We start from the raw sequence: 18280 nt of genomic DNA on the forward strand, positions 1-18280 counted from the left end.
ACCACCACCCCTTAGCTACCACCAACTCCTCCCTGGAACGCTGCAAACAGCTTTCCAACTGGTCTCCTGCTTCTACACCTGCTCCTATAGAATCCATTACACAATTTGCAACGTGAGGAACTTTTTGAATTTTAAAAGGATCACATAATATTTCTTCCCTGTTTAAGCTCTTCAGTGGCTTTTAAGTCCTCTTGGACTTAAAGTCCAAGTTTCTTACTATGGTCAACAAAGTCCTGCCTGATCTTCCCTGCACAGCTATCTGACCTCCACCACTACCACCATTTGTCCTCTGTGCATTACACTTCAGCCTTGCTCTCTATTAGGTTTTTCCCAGAAGCAGTCCTTGAAATAAGGATTCTGTTTCAAGTAGATAATTTGAGAGAGGATCTCAGGAAGTATGGTGAGGGAGTAGGAGAGTATAACAGGGCATACTAATGAGTGGATTACCTCTGTGAACAACTGGAGCTCAGCTCTGCCAGGAGCCCTCTGTGTGGACATGCCTCAGGGTCATCCCAGCTCAGAGTGAGGAAGGTGGAGAGTTGATGCACTGTGTCTCATCCCTCAGTAGAGATCATTCTGGGGACGTAACCTCCCATAGCTCTGTCAGGTGCCCACCCAAGACTGGACAATATTCTTAGACAGGAAGACACAGGAAACCGTGACTGCCTGGGTAGACTGATGGGATCTGATTGGAATACAACCAACATCTGGTACTTCGGATATTCAGTGTGTGGTCCTCAGACCAGCTACCATCTACAAAATGTAACCAGCCTGTAATGACATGAGCAGCTTAGGCCAGAATGTCGATCAACCACATCATTAAAACCATTGGGTGTTATATGGAACCAACTTGACAATAAACTATAATAAATAAATAAATAAATAAATAAATAAATAAATAAATAAATAAAACTGGGACCTGGGGCACCTTGGTGGCTCAGCCGGTTAAGCGTCCAACTCGTGATACTGGCTCATGTCATGATCTCACATTTGTGGGACTGACTCCTGAGTTGAACTCTACACTGAGCATGGTACCCGCTTGGGGAAAAAAAAAGACTTGTATGACTTGATGATTTTTGGCCTTTGATGAGTATGTGTTATACTTCAATAAAAATGTTATTTAAAAACAAAAAAAAAAACCCACTGCTGGATTCTACTGACATTTTATTCATATTAAGACTTTCTCAATAAATGAAGTATGCATTACTGCATACTCTGGTATAACTCCCTACCACATCATAGCCCAGCACAGAGTCACAGTCTGACCCTTTAAATAGCCCTGTAGATTATTCTCTGTGTGTTTCTAGAATACTTGGGTTTATTCCTACCATATAATCTCTACCCTCGCCACTTCCACTGCTTGTTATTTTCTCCTGGCTCCGTCCCAGGCTTCATGTGGTTTACCTGGTTCCACCTCAGGAAGGCCGCCCTGAATCCCCGTGTAAAATATTCACCAAGCTGTTATCCTTTGTCGTAGCACCCGGATTATCTTCTTCAGGGTGCTAGTCACAAATCTGTGTGTTTGTTGGTCAGAATATTGTCGATCTCCTCACTTGAAAATATATGTGATGAGAGCAGGAAACTGACCCATCTCTTTGCCATCACATTGCCAGCACAGGATCGATGCTTGACAAAGCAAGAATGGGGGTGCCTGGGTGGCTCAGTCAGTTAACTGTCCCACTTTGGCTCAGGTCATGATCTCACAGTTCATGGGTTCGAGCCTTGCATCAGGCTCTGTGCTGACAGCTAGGAGCCTGGTGTCTGCTTCAGATTTTGTGTCTCTGTCTCTTTCTGCTCCTCCCCCATTTGTGCTCTGTCTCTCTCTCAAAAATAAATAAACATTAAAATTTTTTTTAAAACACAGGATGGATGGATGAGAGGATTTGCAACCAACTCCATTTCAACTTCCTTATGGGATGACCTCCTTTGTAGTACTGTCCTCCAGCTGAGTGCTGACAGGCCCTCCCCTTGGTGTCAAGCAGGAACATGGTTCTCCCACACTCAGCGTTGTGCTCCCACGTGAGACCTAAAGGTGCAGTTCACCCATTGTGATATCCACATCTTGATAACAGTGCTCCATCGTCTGACTTCCCAAGCCTGAATGTCTTCTCCATCCCTGAAATGTAGTGTTCTAATGCCTTTGGAGCAATCTACCTGTTTGGTTAAGAGCATAAGAATAAGACACACACAGCTTCAAACCCCAGCCCCATCCCTGACCAGTTGAGAACTTGAGTTGATGAGTTCATCCCTGTGAGGCTCAATTTCCTCACCAGGGTTGTTGTAGGGATTTAAGTAGATCATTTGTATGCAACAGGGGTTTTCAACCTGGGCACTACTGACATTTTAAGTTGGGTAATTCTCTGCCAGGGGCAGAACTGGGGGTGCTGTCCTGTACATTGTAAAAATGTTTAGCAGCATTCTTGGTCTCTACCCATTAGGTGCCAATAACAACCTTCCCAACATCATGTGACAACCAAAAAATATCTCCAGATATTATTAAATGTCCCCTGAGAGGAAGGAGGCACAAAATCCCTGCTGGCTGATAGCCACTGGTATGGAGTCTTTAACACAATGCCTAGAAAGCTTATTCTTTATGTACCTCCATTTGCTTACCTGTAAGATAGGCATAAGAAATGTGCCTAATTCATAGATTGGTGTGAGAAGTACAAGAGATAACATAAAGGATGTAAATGGGTGATATAATACATAGGAGTAAATAAGATAATACAGTGTAGAGAGCTTAGCAGAATACCTTGCACGTGCAAGAGCTTTTAAAACAAAAGGCTACCATGGGAGGTGAGGGATAGGTTAGTTAACTTGATTGCCATAATCATTTCACCATGTATATATGTATTAAATCGTCACATTTTATGCTTTTTAAAAAATCCCATTGTACAACCTATATATAGAATGTTTATTTGTCCATAATACCTTGATAAAGCTGGGGAAACAAAAAGCAAAAGTATGCTGCTTCCTATAATAGAATAAACAAAATTAAAAGCTATTTTATCTTTAGATCTCAATGTTTGGTTGTAATTATTGCTATTTGTATGAAACCCTTTCTTTAATTTCTCTACTGAGTTCAATTCAATCACTCGCATAGTTTTCCCAGAAGGCCTTACTATTCACACTGTGTTGCCTAGATCTGGAGCCCATCTCCTAATCCCTAGCTATTCTGGGGCTTCCCAGATGTCAAGATACCATCTCACTTTCCAAACCCAGTAGGGCTGGCTGGGTAGGAGCCTCATGGTTATGTTCCACTCAACTTTGGGGTAATTGGTTATTTCATGTTAGCCACATATGCTGACAACTGAGTCAGAATATTAAAGATTGGTGGTTGAGCTTCCAGAATACTGACCAGATAAGACTTTTTCTTTGGCCTACACTGGCCATCAAATTCAGTAAGACCTACATTGGCCATCTCATCCAGTAAATCAGTTCAATAAAGCATTTGAGGATGCTGAACTCTTCTTTAAATCCCCCTGATGGACCAGAAAATGAGTTGTAGGCTCCTAATAAAGCAAAGACTGTGGTCAGTCATAAGGAAAAGACATCAGGGAAGTGTAACTTTTAGAAAGAAAAGGAGAAAATGGTGGTTCTTTGGAGGCCTTCAAAAACTGGGCAGTGTCAGATGCCCATGTGCTCAAAGGAAGGGTTAGGACCACTGATCTCTGAAGGCTGTTACAGCTTCTGCGGTTCTCAGGCTCTGTGTATGGGTTAGGCCATGCTTCTTGCCATCCAGCCCATTCCGGCACCCAGCCCATCTTCCTATCTTGCCCCTGCTTCAACTGATTCTTCTACAGATTTGATCCCCACCCCATCCCCAACTATGGGTCACTGCTGCCATGACCATGGAAAGGATAGGAATGACATTCCTCCCAAATACAAAATTCCAGAATCACTCATTCAACCAAGCAATATCTCTTAAGCGCCTATGCCTTGTCTGGTGCCTTGCAAGCATCAGGGTTTCCAGGATGAACTCTCCATTAATCTTGCCTTCAAAGATTCAAAATCTAGTATATTTAGAGATCTCACTGATTTCATGTCCAAATGTGACTATGAGTTTGTGTATGTATGTTCTTAATCATTCTTGGTGGAAAATTTTATAAGATTAAAGAAGTCACTGTGTCTTTGAAACTGGCAGCTTAGCACAGTCTACCTTTTGCCTAGAGCTCTAAGGTTGTGACTGAGGGCTGTGTGGCCTTGTGTTGCAGAGTAACACTCCACACTCTTCTATTATGTTCTTGTTTCTTTCTCTGTCACTATCCTTTTCTGCCCACCTGCAGCAAGACTCTGCCTGTCCTTACCAAACCACCATGTTCAGCATGCACGTGTCATGGAGCAACAGCTTGACAGGAATTCTTCCTCACCCCTCTGGCTCTCCAGATAGTCCCTGGATATAGTCCTCCATCCATGAATCTGGGTTATGAGTGCTATAATAATGCCCATTTTACAGAAGAGAAATTGAGTCTCAGGTTAAGCAACTTGCCTAAAGTCACAATAGCAGAGCCAGAACTCAAACCCAGACTGACCAATTCCCAAGACCAAATCCCTACCCATCCCTAGGATATACTATACTACTACTGGGAGTTGATCCTAGCTGGGATCAGCCCTCGTTGGGATGATCAGATAGCTGCTTGGCTCTATCCAAATCTAGATGTTTATGAGTTTTTAAATTATTGTGTCTTGGGGCGCCTGGGTGGCTCAGTCAGTTGAGCGTCCAGCTTCGGCTCAGGTCATGATCTCACGGTTCGTGGGTTTGAGCCCCGCATCAGGCTCTGAGCTGACAGCTCAGAGCCTGGAGCCTGCTTCTGATTCTGTGTCTCCCTCTCTCTCTCTCTCTCTCTCTCTCTCTCTGACCCTCCCCTGCTCGTGCTCTGTCTCTCTCTCTCTCTCTCAAAAATAAATAAAACACTTAAAAAATTATTGTGTCTCAATACCCACATGTATTTCCTGAGCACCTAGTGCTGTCAGAGATTTCCAGAGCACCTAGTGCTGTCAGCATATCAAGTCCTTGAAAAGCTCACAGTCTCCCTGGGAAAATGGGCAGGAAACAGCCAAGGGACATTACCAGTCAGCCCTTAAGGAAGGTGCTGAAAGAGCTCAGAATAAATGGTTCAGCAGAACTGAGCAACTTCAACTCAAGGTTCTGCTTTCCACCATGGATGTGCATTCATCCTGGATCACCATGCCTGAAAAAGGAATGGGAGGTATAAGTTCCCTGTCACTGAGGCTGTTCTAGCAGGGACAAGGGTCAGAGGTGCTGTGCTATGCAGAGACAGTATATGTACCTTCAAATATTCTTGCATGCATTTGATAAGTGGTAATTGAACACTTACAGCATGCAAGGCACAATGCTACACACATGGAACAGAGCAGGCAAGGCCTCGGGGAGCTTGCATTCTGGTGGGGGAGGCAGCCAACAACTAAATAAGCAGAAAATTAGAGACAGAAGCAAATGGGAAAGGAGCTACTTCAGATGTTGGGGAAGAGGTCTGGGACAATCTTTCCAAAGAGGTAACATGTAAATTAGGGCAAAAAGGGTGAGGAGGAGCCATGTAAAAAGAGTGTCCAAGCACATGGAAGAGTACAGGAGAAGGCTCGAGGTCCCCCAAGGCCCATGTGGATGAAAGCTCTCTTTCAGCCTGCACACTTTGCAGGTAGAGCTGCCCACAGGAAATAAGCACCACAAAGAGGGTTGATAGAAAGTGAATAGGCAGCTTTCTCTTGTGTGGCTTTAGTGTTAAGAGCTAAGGAGGGAAGATGAAAGGAACAGGAGCTCCAGATGATCTGCTACACCTGGATGACTCTGAATACTTAATAATATGTATTGATATAATAATGATGATTAAGAAAGAGACAGGTAGTCAGGGGGCAATGCTGCTCCTGGCAAAAGTATTGGTCATTAGTTAAGGAGAGGGAGGGAGGCAAACCACAAGAGACCCTTAAATACTGAGAACAAACTGAGGGTTGATGGGGGGTGGGGTAGAGATGAAAATGGGTGATGGGCATGGAGGAGGGCACTTGTCATATGAAAACCAACAGACAATAAACTATATTTTTAAATTTTTTTTAATTAAAAGGTATGTGGTCTTTTTTCTGCTTCAAAAAAGGGACAAGGAGAGAGAAGCATTCTTCATTCTTTCTCATCCCTGTCACATGCCTTTGAAGCCCAAGGATCGGTCTCACTGCCCACAGCCAGTCTGTCCCTCACCTGTGAAGGCATTCCTGCTGGTTCTAAGTCCCTGTTGGGAACTCAGATATCCTGGTGCTCACAGGCTTCCTCATCGCCGGAAACACACACCACAATCAACCCTTGTGGCAGGTGGATAACAGATCTGGACTGCCCCTTGACTGTGAGCCCCTTGAGGGCAGAACCAGGTCTTAACCATCCTGTGTCCTCAGCGCCTCCCCTGGGGTCTGATGTATAGCACATGCTCCATAAATATTGACTGGAAGGAGGAAGGGAAAACGAAAGAATGGATGGACAGAGAAATCGATCAACTGTCCACCTCCAGTCAGGCAAAGTACTTACAGTTGCTCAGTAAATAACTGATTGACATTGACAAGCAGACAGTAGACCTCAATAAAATACTCATTGTTGTTGTTGGTAGTTGGAGACTAATTCAGAGTATCACAGAACACCTTCTCTAACATCCAGATCAGATAAAAGGACATTGTAGTATAGCACAAAAAGAAAAAGTGTAAGACCTGGTTTGAGGACCTGGTTCTAACACTACCAGGTTTGTGATCCGAGGCATATTTTCATAAGCCTCCGTTTTTTACTGTGGAAAGTAGGGAAGAGTATGCCCATCTCAGAGGTGGAGTAGTAATAAAATGGGACACTATTTTTGAAAATACTTTTGGGTTTTTTTTGTTTTGTCAAATCAATATGCATTTATTGAGTACCTACTATATATCCATCACTAAGAGAAAGCTGGAGAGAAACATAATAGACAGTCCACCTCCTGGAGATTTCACAGTCTAATTAAGATAGACCCTGGAACGGGATGTGATGGCTAATTTCATGTGTCAGTGTGGCTAGGCCATGGAGCTTGGCTATTTGGTCAAACACTATTCTGGGTGTTTTTTGGATGGGATTAACATTTAAATCAGTAAAGCAGATTGCTCTCTATAATTGGGTGGGCCTCACCCAACCAGATGAATGCCTGAATAGAATAAAGACTGGTTTCTGTTAATCAAAAGGAAATTCTGCCAGCAGAGGACCCTCAGACTCAAACCACAACTTTTCCCTAAGTCCCTAGCCCGCCTGCCCACCCCATCAGACTTTGGACTTGATGAGCCTCCACAGTCATGTGAAGCAATTCCTTAAAATACGTATATACATTTCTCTGGAGAACCCTGATGAATGCAGGTGATAATAGTACTAGCGTGATGTGGATGCTCTAAGAATTATTCTAATGGAATCCTGATAGTGATGGCTTCACCTGGAGGGATATAACGAAAAGCTTTGAATACTGGAGTGGAGTCCTGGAGCCTACGTTTCTGTTAAGAAACAAGAAAAGATCTCCCAAGCATCACTCAATGGGATCCTGCTCAGTCCATCCATTACCTTAGTGGTTGTATGGATTTTTATCTGATCCTTTCTTGAATCTTCTCTTTTTCCCAGACCTTTTGAACCTATTGTCTAGTTCAAGCACTCACCTGTGTAACCTAAGAAAATCCTCTAACTTTTCTAAACCTCAGTTTATTCCTTGCTAAAAGCCTATTTCATCGGGTCTGGGAAGGCACCTTGTACATTTGAGGACTTTTTTTATTGTATAAGTATTTATTTTAATTTATAAGTGTTATTATAATTTATAAGTGTTAGGTAGAGACATCCCCTAGGGAACATCAGTTTCTTTAGATTTCTATCCAAGGAAGTAATGAGAAATGGGCTAACATTATAGTACGAACTATTTAAGTTAACCATAAAGGAAGACAAATACTTAACAACTTTAAGTAATCAAATGGCTTTATAGAAGATAGTGGAACCTTATATCTTGGTGTTTCATCAAAAATAGACAAGCTCCCATGACCTCAATGTGTAAGGGGCAGGTGGATAGAAGAGATGGCATCTTGCATCCCTCCAACGGTATAGTTGGATTCAAAACCTAGATGCCTGTCCCTAAAAGTGGCACCAAAGGGAGGACAGCTAGGCTGGCTGTTTTCTGACATGAGGAAAGCATTGACCATGGGAGGATGAGAGTCCCCTGATGCACTCTCCCCACTAAGCAGCAGGAGTTAATGGAAGAGCATCTGCCTGGCTAAAGGCAGGATCATCCTGGGACACCATGGATGACCCTGCAGAAAGCCCCACCCAGTCATTAAATCTATAGAACCTGCCCCCAGATTCTTCAGAATCAGGTTGGTCCAATGAAGGGCACCCACCAGCGGCCTGATGCAGGCTGGTCATTCAGGTGATAAACTTCCCTGCGTGGGGCTCTTTACTTACCCAGACCCTGCAGGACCAGTTCCCTCTCAATAGCCAGTTTTATTGTTCAAAGATGAGGGGAGAAACCAAATCCCTACAGAATTCAATTGGCTGTTGCAACCATTTAGAAGATTAAAAATATACCAGCACATAGTGTTTCCCTCTTGAGAGAGCAAGCTACTAACTAGACTACCCCAGGGATGCTCCTTAAGTCTCAGGCCAAATTAAAGTCCAGACACACATTAGGGAATTGAAAAGTTCATATGTCCAGAGTCCCAAACTAGAAAACAAGAAAAACAAAAACAGTTTAAAACAAAATAAAACCAAAAAAGCGGGGAGGTGGGGAATGAAAGGCAAGACATTCATGCAAGTATTCAGAGCCCAAAGTGGTATTGTGGTATTGCGGTAAGACCAGAGGCTTTTGAGCCCCTCAGACTTGGATTTCAATCTGAAAATACCTAGTAATACCTACTCTAGGTATCTGGATCAAATCTAATGATACCTACTTTCTACTCTTTAATACTGTGACCATTAGGGAGTAGAGGATGTCAGCAGCTATAGGAGTACTGGGGATTTTCAATAAACAGGCACCGTGACTGCTCATTCATGAGAAATAGTTTTTTATTTTTGCATGAAAACACATTGGATAGTTGTTTCACAATCCAGACATACAGTGGTGAGATCGTAAGCAAAAGAGCAAAAACACAGCATGCACTGCATAGAACCTCCATTCTGTGCTACCATTGGTTTAGAATTCAATGTTTTCATCTTTATTTTATGCCCGATGCAGAAATGCCTCAAGTTTATTTACCAACTAGACACTAATGTGCATTCTAAGGGAAATTACCCTCACCAGGATCCGACTATGGTTGTAAAACATTAAATAACAAATCACTTAGTGAAAAAAAAATTTTTTTTTGTTTTATAACTGGAAGTTGTACCTCTTTAAATAAAGATGAGAGAGATAGTGGAGTTCATAAAGTAAGTCAGTCAGAGCTGTGCTTTGCTTTCTTCAACACATCACTGCAACCAAGGGTCTGCCTGTCTCCATTTATCTTAAACTCAACAGAGGCTCCCAGCTCTTGGAAAGGAGACCACAAGTGATCAATTACTTCGTAGTGCACAAAGTCAAAAGTTAAACGTATTATTGCTCACCACAGGCTGACCCTAACCTCAGAATTAATGCCATAAACAAAAAAGGAAAAATATAGTTAGACCTATATAGGTATCTACCAGCTTTAGTCTCTAAAGAATTACGAAAGGGAAATAATGACCCCTACTGGTCAAAACTGGAACAGCCACCTGCCCCGGGCACCCAGGGAGCTGAGGGCCCAGGAGTTCCCACAGGAGCTTGTGTTCATACTGAGGCCCACACTGAGCAGGAAGATCTCTGTGAAGAGCAAAGGATTGGATTTTCTCATGTAGTGTTAGAGCTGCATTTGTATTTGCAAAGCAGAGAGACTGAATGAGAGGGAATGTTTTGGCCCCGGGGTGTGAATTCCCAGGGCAGTCTCTTTAGGGACACAGAGGCATCTCCACCCGGAACTCTGTGGCCTGCCAAGGCTGTTGGGCTGCAGGCAGTGCTGACCCTCCCCATCCCCTTCTCTTACCAGTTGGCCACTCCCGATCTCAAAGCCCATAGCTCACTTTCCGGCTTGGAGGATTGTGGTCCCAGTTGCAGATCCACTATAATGAGTTTCTTCATGGGCAATTGAGAGGGACACATCATCCCTTACAGTGCCTTCTTACCGAAATCCATGGTGAAATCCATGATGCGATGAGCCAGGGTCTGAACAACTGTGGAAGGGGCATCTGGGGCAGACAGAGTGGACAAAGCTGACAGCAATCATCACCAGCGCCACTCAAAGAAACCACCCACGGTGGTCCATAGTGCTGTTGGCCAAAGAGTTGTGCTCTCTGTCTGAATATACACTGAGGTTATGATTTCTGCTCCCCCCCCGCCCCTGTGGTTGGATGGGGCCATCTGAATAGTTTCAGGGAACGCTTTTTGGGCAGAAGTCATGGATATGAGATCTTCCAGGGTTCTTTTTTCTACAGTGAGCAGAGTTGTCCAGTCCCCAACAGGTTATATATACAGTGTGTGTGTGTGTGTGTGTGTGTGTGTGTGTGTGTGTGTGTTATACATACCATAGTAGAAAAATAACACTTGAGATTGGAGGTTGTTCATTATGCAGGATAATGTAGCTCATCATTAATGACTTATCATCCAAGCTCACAAGGTGGAGAACTTTCTACTCAGAAGAATGTTGAAACCCAAAGAGGATTGGTAAGTCAGGTAAGTCAGGGCTTAGCTGCTTCTTGAATTGAAAACTGCGGTCAGGCTTGTGCTGATGCTGGTCCACTAGGGCACATACCTGCTGTTGTCACATCCTGGCACATGGCGATGTCAGTATGTGCCTGGCATCCCAGGGGTAAGCTGAAGAGAAGCTGGGGGGTATCCATTTGATGAAAATTCAATTTTATTTTCTTAACATCATGTAACTTTAATATGCCAAATTTAAAAAAAAACAATGTTTCAGGGAACATACTAACTTTTGAATTTGACAAACCCTCCCTTTAAAATCTTTGTAATGTTTTCATCCCAAAACCTGGACCTACTTTGGTATATAGAACTTTTTTTCATTACATTTTATGCTTGAAATGATCACACACGATTCCTGATAAATTCCTCGTGAATGAGGGGCACCTGAATGGCTCAGTCACTTAAGCATCCGACTCTTGGTTTCCACTCAGCTCCTGGTCTCATGGTTCATGGGATTAAGCCCTACAGCTGCTCCGTACTTGGGATTCTCTCACCCCCTCTCTCTGTCCCTCCTCTGCTTGCTTGACCTGCTCTCTCTCTCTCCCAAAGTAAATAAATAAACATTTATTAAAAGGCTTGTTAATAATAATCTCTTCAAATTCGTGATAGTCACAATCCATGAGAAAACTTGTATGCATGGGTAGTGATGAAATTTTAAAATTGTCTTTACAATTCTAAAGTTGTCAAAATTATACTTAAAGAATCTAATGGTTTGTTTGGATGTTGAAATTTCTTGAAATAATGCAAACATTTTTTAAACCCAAGCCAACCATTTCATATAGAGTATTTTAAAGTTTTTTTTTAATTTCTTTTTTAACATTTTATTTATTTCTGAGAGACAGAGTGTAAGTGGGGGAGGGGCAAAAAAGACAGAGACAGAATCTGAAGCAGGCTCCAGGCTACAAGCTGTCAGTACAGAGCCCAGTGAGGGGTGCGAACTCACGAACTGTGAGACTATGACCTGAGCTGATGTCAGAGGCTTAACTGACTGAGCCACCCAGGCACCCCTCATATCGAGTATTTTTAAAGTGATAAAACTCCAATCTGCCAAACACAAAAGATACATGAATTGTTGTTGGAGTGGCCACCCTGTGGTTAGCTTTGACACCACTGAGACGGTCATCAGCCACAAACGAACAGAAGTATGTTAGGTTGTATCTGTGGTCTATTAATATTAGGGTTTCCTCCCGGAGCTGTGCTCTCAGGGTAGCCCCTCCGAAACTCCTCATTGCTACCCTACTCTTCTTCCCTCTGCAGAAGACAAGGCCCCGTACTCCCCGCCCTATGCCTGCTCTCAAAATCTAGTCCACTCCATGTACCAACAGCACCTGCCAACTTTGACTTACCCTACTGCCCTGAGCTCTTTCTTGCCCAAACCTGCATACCAGCTATTTGTTACCTCTGTCCAATATCTCCTTACCCAGCCAACGCTTACATATGCATCCACCCTCAGAATGCCTTCTCTGACCCCCTAATCAAAATAATGTTACCCCACACTTATTGTTTTGCATTTGGCTCCTCATTTGTAAAAAAAAAAAAAAAGGAAATAAAAATAAAGTTGTTTTACATGAAGACAACAGCTCCTACTGCTGTATGATATATAGGAAAGTTATTAAAGGAGTAGATCCTAAGACTTCTCATCACAGGAAATGTTTTCCCTTTTTTAAATTTATTTTCTTTTTATTGTGTCTGTACGAGAAGATGGACATTAGCTGAACCTACTGTGTGGTAAGCATTTCACAACACGTGTAAATCAAACCATCGTGCCTCATGTCTCAAACTTATACAGTAATGTATGTCAATTATTTCTCAATAAAACTGGAAGCATCGTACAAATAGTTATTAAAATAGGCTTGTTTTGAGGGGCAAAAGAGATATAACACACGTAAGCACCTGAAATGGTGCCTGGCTTTAATAACTGTTCAATAAATCATCATCATACCTTTTACTTTTCCTTTGTGGCCTGTTTTACAATTATAAATAGGTATTTAATTACATATATTTGCTTCCCACTAGACTGTAAATCCCATAAGCCCAGACAGCATGTCTTTTTTTGTCTACTGCTGTAGACTCAAGACCTGGAACAGTCCCTTTATCAATATATGTTTGTTGAATGAATGAATTCATCCAATGAGAATGCACTTGGTCATGGAAATTCTACACAGTAGAGAATCCACATGAAGCAATTGGAGAGTGAATCTGAAAAATCTTAAAATACTAATGTAAATAAATTTGTCCTTCTTCCTCTTGCTACGGACACACCTCCCTAGTCCCACTCTGCCATTCTGCCTTCCCTCGTTTATCTTTGTCCCTTTCTGCTCTGAATCTGTCTCTCTGGCATCCTGTTTCGCTAGTCTGTGTACCATTCACGTATGGGATCTGGTTCGTAGTAAGCACTCAATAAATATGTATTGAATAAGTGCTAAGAAGATTGGAAGAGTGGATGGATCAACGGACCAATGGATGGATCATCCAACTGAATAAATGGATGGACCATCCACCGCTTAGCATGGGGGAAATTTCCTCTTGTGATTTCAAAGACCCCCCCCCCCGCCTGAAGTCTCCACTCTAATGCTCCCCTCCCCAATCCAGTGGAAACAGAAGTGGGCACTCTTTTTGTAGTTAATTTAAAACCTAAACATGAATCTGATCTGATGGGCCCGTGACACTCGAGGCTCCGTCTGGGCAGCCTCTCCATTACTCCTAATGGCTAGCCTTGAAATGGAATTACTTCATTCTTCAGAGTAGAGTCAGGCAGTTTTTCCCTCTCTGAACAGCGAGCACACACTGCAAAGACATTCTGCTTCTATAAATATGCTTTTCTAAATGTTAAAGGGTTAGAGCAATTTCCAAAGGTCTCTGCCTCGAAGGAGCCCTCAGATGATATTTAATTGAACTACTTTTGCTTTCAGAAGTGGAGGAAGTAAAATGTAAGAAGTGGAAATGCTTCTTGGTTTTATGTCAAAATATAGGCTTCTAGATAAAATAATGGAAAGAGAATTTTCTGTTATTAAACTCAGGAAAATGAACATAAACAGCTCAACCAAGAAGAGCGAAGTATAGAATTTTTTAGGGCAGTCAGAGGAAAAACAATCTCCTTTTAAACTGTATTTTCAAACCCTTAACAACTGTTGAAGGCACATTTGCTGATAAAAATCACTAGAAATCTTTTTCCTTCCTTTGGCATTCAATATTGAACATTAAATATAAGCATGTCTGCTGCAAGTTTAAATATTAACTTCTTTCATAATATCTATATGGTGTTTCCAGAACAAATTCCTTTGAACAAAGGAAACGGAATCGTGTAAAGGTCTGAGAAAGATCATCTCAGTGAAGCAAACTCTCTGAAGATGGCAAATGATCCATTTGTCATTTTGTATTTGTAAAAACATTTGAATGACAATGGGCATATTTTCCACCCTAGTCACATCATGGAGCCAGCAATTAAATCCTTGCTCCTGTTCAATGTATTCAAAATGTTCGTGTAATTCCGAATGTGAGGTGATGTTCTCTGAAGACAAAGAGAGCCGGGGGCTGCTGGGTCAGCATTCACAGAATGCTGAAAAGAGAAGGTGAACGCGTGAACTGGTGGTGATTATTGCGCAAAGCTGCTGTGCACTGCACGACCCGGGTGGGCACCCTTCACATAAATCGCCGTGTGAATGGCGCCCCCTAGAGTTCTGCAGTGAACATCCTGCGTACCAGTTCTTGGCACAGTCTGTATTTGCATACTGCCTTTTGTTTGGCTACCTGATGTGGAACTATCCCCCTAGTTTGAGGCTAACCCAACTACGGGAAGCCAATTTTCACTATGGTCGCCAAAGGAGATGCGTATTTCCCATTCCCTGCAGTTTGGATGTGGACAAGGCTCCAAGTAAACCAAACCAGTGCTCTGGGCCAGAAATCTACATCTCAACACAGTGAAATGAAAATGCAGGCTAAGTGGAGATCATCAGAAATAGCACTAATGGAGTTGAGGGTCAGGGATTGGTGGGGCAGGACAGGGCTGCCACTGACCACTGCTCTAAGTGCCTGAGTAAGGACGTGTGGAGGGCTGAGTCCAGTTCACTCGGCCCGCCAAGCTGATCCTCCAAGTATTCGTTGGCAAAGCAGGACCCTTTTTCTAATCCACACAAACGAGCAGCGGTGGTCCTTAGCGGGGATTCAAGTAGCAGCACCAGGGGTCTATTCCAGGGCATGATGCTGGAGATAGCTTCAGCTACCCAGCCTCCCTTGGTCCCTGTTCTCTAGCCTTCTTATCAACCCTGTGGAGTCCCCCACTTATCTCTCAAAGTGTTATTTTTCTGTTTAATTTTGCAGGAGTCCGTTTCTGTGTTTGCGCATCTGTGTCTGTCCAGCAGAACCCTGACCACACGCCCCTTCTCGCCTGCTTATCCCACCTTGCTTTGTCATATAAGGGCCACTGGCAAAGGCCAGACTTAATAGGGTAGCGGAATTAGAAAGGGGAAAACGTGTTGGAAGAGACTATTTTTCCACTACTCAGATAATAGGAATCAGTGTCCATATAGTGAATTTTTTAAATAGACAAGCATGTTAGCATCTATCCCGAGCCCTTCATTTGGCAGACGAAACCCAGAGGAGGCAGGTGAGTTGTTGAAGGTCACCTAGCTAGTTAATAGCAGTTTCTATAAGCCTCTCTATCTCAGCTGCTTAATTGAATTATTTATGTGGGCACCACGATGTGGCTGGAGTTAACCAAAGAAGGGCATCAATTCTGCTCACCATGCTGTGCCTAAACATTCACAAGATGCTTTGCTAAAATCAATTTTGCCTTCAAACTTTAATCCTGGCCCAGAAGTGGAACTCTGATTTATGAAATCTTAAGAACAATGTTGTGAGACGTTTTGAACATTAAAAAATTAAGATTTACAATGGTGCCTGGGTGGCTTAGTCGGTTGAACATCCAACTCATGATCTCAGCTCAGGTCTTGATCTCAGGGTTATGAGTTCAAGCCTCATGATGGGCTCTGTGCTGGATGTGAAACCTACATAAAAAAATTAAAAATTAAGGTTTACAGCATAAAGATGCTTCCACCTGTATTTCCTGTAATAAAACAATGAGAACCCTGAAGGTAGAATGGGAGGTACCTGGGAGAAGCTATGAACTGTCCTTGAGCCAGGCATGTGTGTACATCTTTTCTCCTAGGCTAGAAGAGTCTCTCTGTCCTGGAAATGCTACAGAAGACATGGGAGAGGAGCAGTAGTGGCAAAGACAGAGGCTGATCCAAGTGATGCTTTGTTTCGGTGCCTCACTTGTCTTAATCTTGGTTCGCAGGATATCGAACATCAAGGAAAGAATAAAAAGATATCTTCCATTTTCTCTATTACTGATTATGTGGTTCTCAGTGATAAAATGCAAAAATTCATTGGGAAAAATTTTCAACTATTTATCTCACACAGCACTCTAAGACCCAAAGGGTAGGAACTTCAGCCCCAGTTTAGACATCTAGAAATTGAGGCCTGGAAAGAAGCCTACAGAAGGCACAGACCCTCTTCTCCCTGAGCTTTATCCAGTAGACCACAATGTCCCTATAATTCAGAGGTCAGCAAATTTTTTCGATAAAGAGCCAGAGGGTAAATATTTTAGGCTGTGCAGGCCATACAGTCACAACTATTTAACTCTGCCAATGTGGCAAACACAGCCACAAATGTGAACACATGAGCGTGGATGTGTTCCAATAAAAGTTTATTTAAAAAAACAGTGGGCCTGGAGCACCTGGGTGGCTCAGTCAGTTAAGCATCTGACTCTTCATTTCAGCTCAGATCACCATCTCACAGTTCAGTTAGTAAGACTGAGGCCCACGTCAGTCTCTGCACTGACAGATGCTCAGGATTCTCTCTCTCCCTCTCTCTCTCTCTGCTTCTCCACTGCTCACGCTTTCTTTCTCTCCCTCTCTCTCAAAATAAATAAATAAACATTTAACAGAAACAGTTGGCAAAGTTTGGCCCATAGGCCATAGTTTGCAGACCACTGCTCGAGTTGATCAGTGTGCAACCTCCAACACCCACACACTCTATCATCACAGACTCTTTAAACTCAGCCTTGAACACCTTTCCAACAGTAACATCATCTCTCAGATTCAGGGGTGGTAATTACCGCAGCAAGAGACAACATCTCCAGTTTTTCACAAACAATAACAGGCAGAAAGCCGAGTTTACATTGCCGAGACCATCCTCAGTTACCAAGAGGACAAAGACACCCCCCCACTGCTTCCCCGATACAACATATATAACATTGCGATTCAATCCACAGAATTAGTATGCAACATCTCATCTCCCCTTGCAAGCATCTTTGCCTGAAAAACCAGGCGGCAGCCTCACAGTGACAGCACGAGAATAACTTGTCATCCTGGTGATGGTCTAACTGCGTATAAGTGTCTGTCATAATGAAAATTGGTGTCTTCCATTTCAATTTATTTTGTCAACAATCCAAATGGAGCCTGAATATATCTTCCAACACCAGTGCACGCACACCAAATAGGGAAGAGAACTTTAAAATGAACCTCATCATCATACGACTAAATATTTACATTAAAAAAGATTCTCTCTTCTGGAAGACATCCCAGATCTACTGTTCTCCCCTGCCAGTACACCTGCAGCTTTTTGTAACTAATTAAGGAACTCCAGAAAACACATTCAAAAGGGCCTCAGCAAACAGATGCACACTCCATTAATTAAACAAGCCGGAGCAATCACCCAGGCTGTAATTGGAAAATGTGCTTCTTTCCTCCATTTTAAGGCAATCATAGTTATTTGCAAATGTTGTTTGATAGTTTCTCAAAAGAGAAAGTCAGCTAGCAGCAGGTTCTGGCCTCCTCTAGCGGCGAGGGGGAGGGGGCAGATGTTTGGGAAAGGTTGGAGGTATGAGGCAGTCACCCAGGTTCACTAATTAGCTCTTCTGCCCCTTCCTCTCCCTCCAGAAGACTGTGCTAATGAGAAAAGAAAGTTTAAGTGCTAAAAAAAAAAAAGGAAGCCTGTTCATGCTACTCAAAAACACAAAAATGTTCCCCTGCAGTACACTCTTCAGAGCTCTAATTGGGGGGCATAGTGATTGGAGTAACCACAAAAGAGTGCCCCCAACCTTAACTCAGCTCACACTGTCTGTAGGGCCAGAGTTGGGAGCAGGAGGAAGGAGACAAAATAGTATGGACTCTTTCCTATACCATAGTATGGAGTTCCAGGCACTGGTTTAGAGGAGCCCTGGTCTTAGGTAAAACTCCCTTCGTTGGAGGGCTATCCTAGGACCTCAGCACCCCAGTGAGGCCTTACAGATGCCACAGCCCCTGGGAGCCAGGATTCAGGTTATTAAGCTATTATTCTCAGCAACACACCCACCCTTCTATACTCGTCTCTGACCTAACCTCTCCTTTTCCAGCTGGCTTCCTGCTTGGTGCCGCTGAGAGAGGGCATGAGAGAGGGCCTGGAAAGCTGGAGGAGGGAGAAGAGACTTACTCTTCCCTGTTTTGCTGTTTCTTGCTGGCACCATCCCAGCCACGGCCCTT

At 43.1% G+C, this 18280-nt stretch overlaps 1 long non-coding RNA gene across 1 annotated transcript; it reads left to right on the forward strand.

The window, feature by feature from the left end:
• Positions 1 to 14415: 14415 nt before the first annotated feature.
• LOC115279938 lies at positions 14416 to 16105 on the forward strand. The gene is made up of 3 exons (XR_003903589.1): positions 14416 to 14473; positions 15078 to 15363; positions 15925 to 16105. It is a non-coding gene; the product is annotated as an uncharacterized LOC115279938 (long non-coding RNA).
• The last annotated feature ends 2175 nt before the right edge of the window (positions 16106 to 18280 follow it).

This window comes from Suricata suricatta, chromosome 16 (assembly GCF_006229205.1).
Source record: "Suricata suricatta isolate VVHF042 chromosome 16, meerkat_22Aug2017_6uvM2_HiC, whole genome shotgun sequence".
In the NCBI taxonomy this organism is placed as follows: Eukaryota; Metazoa; Chordata; class Mammalia; order Carnivora; family Herpestidae; genus Suricata; species Suricata suricatta.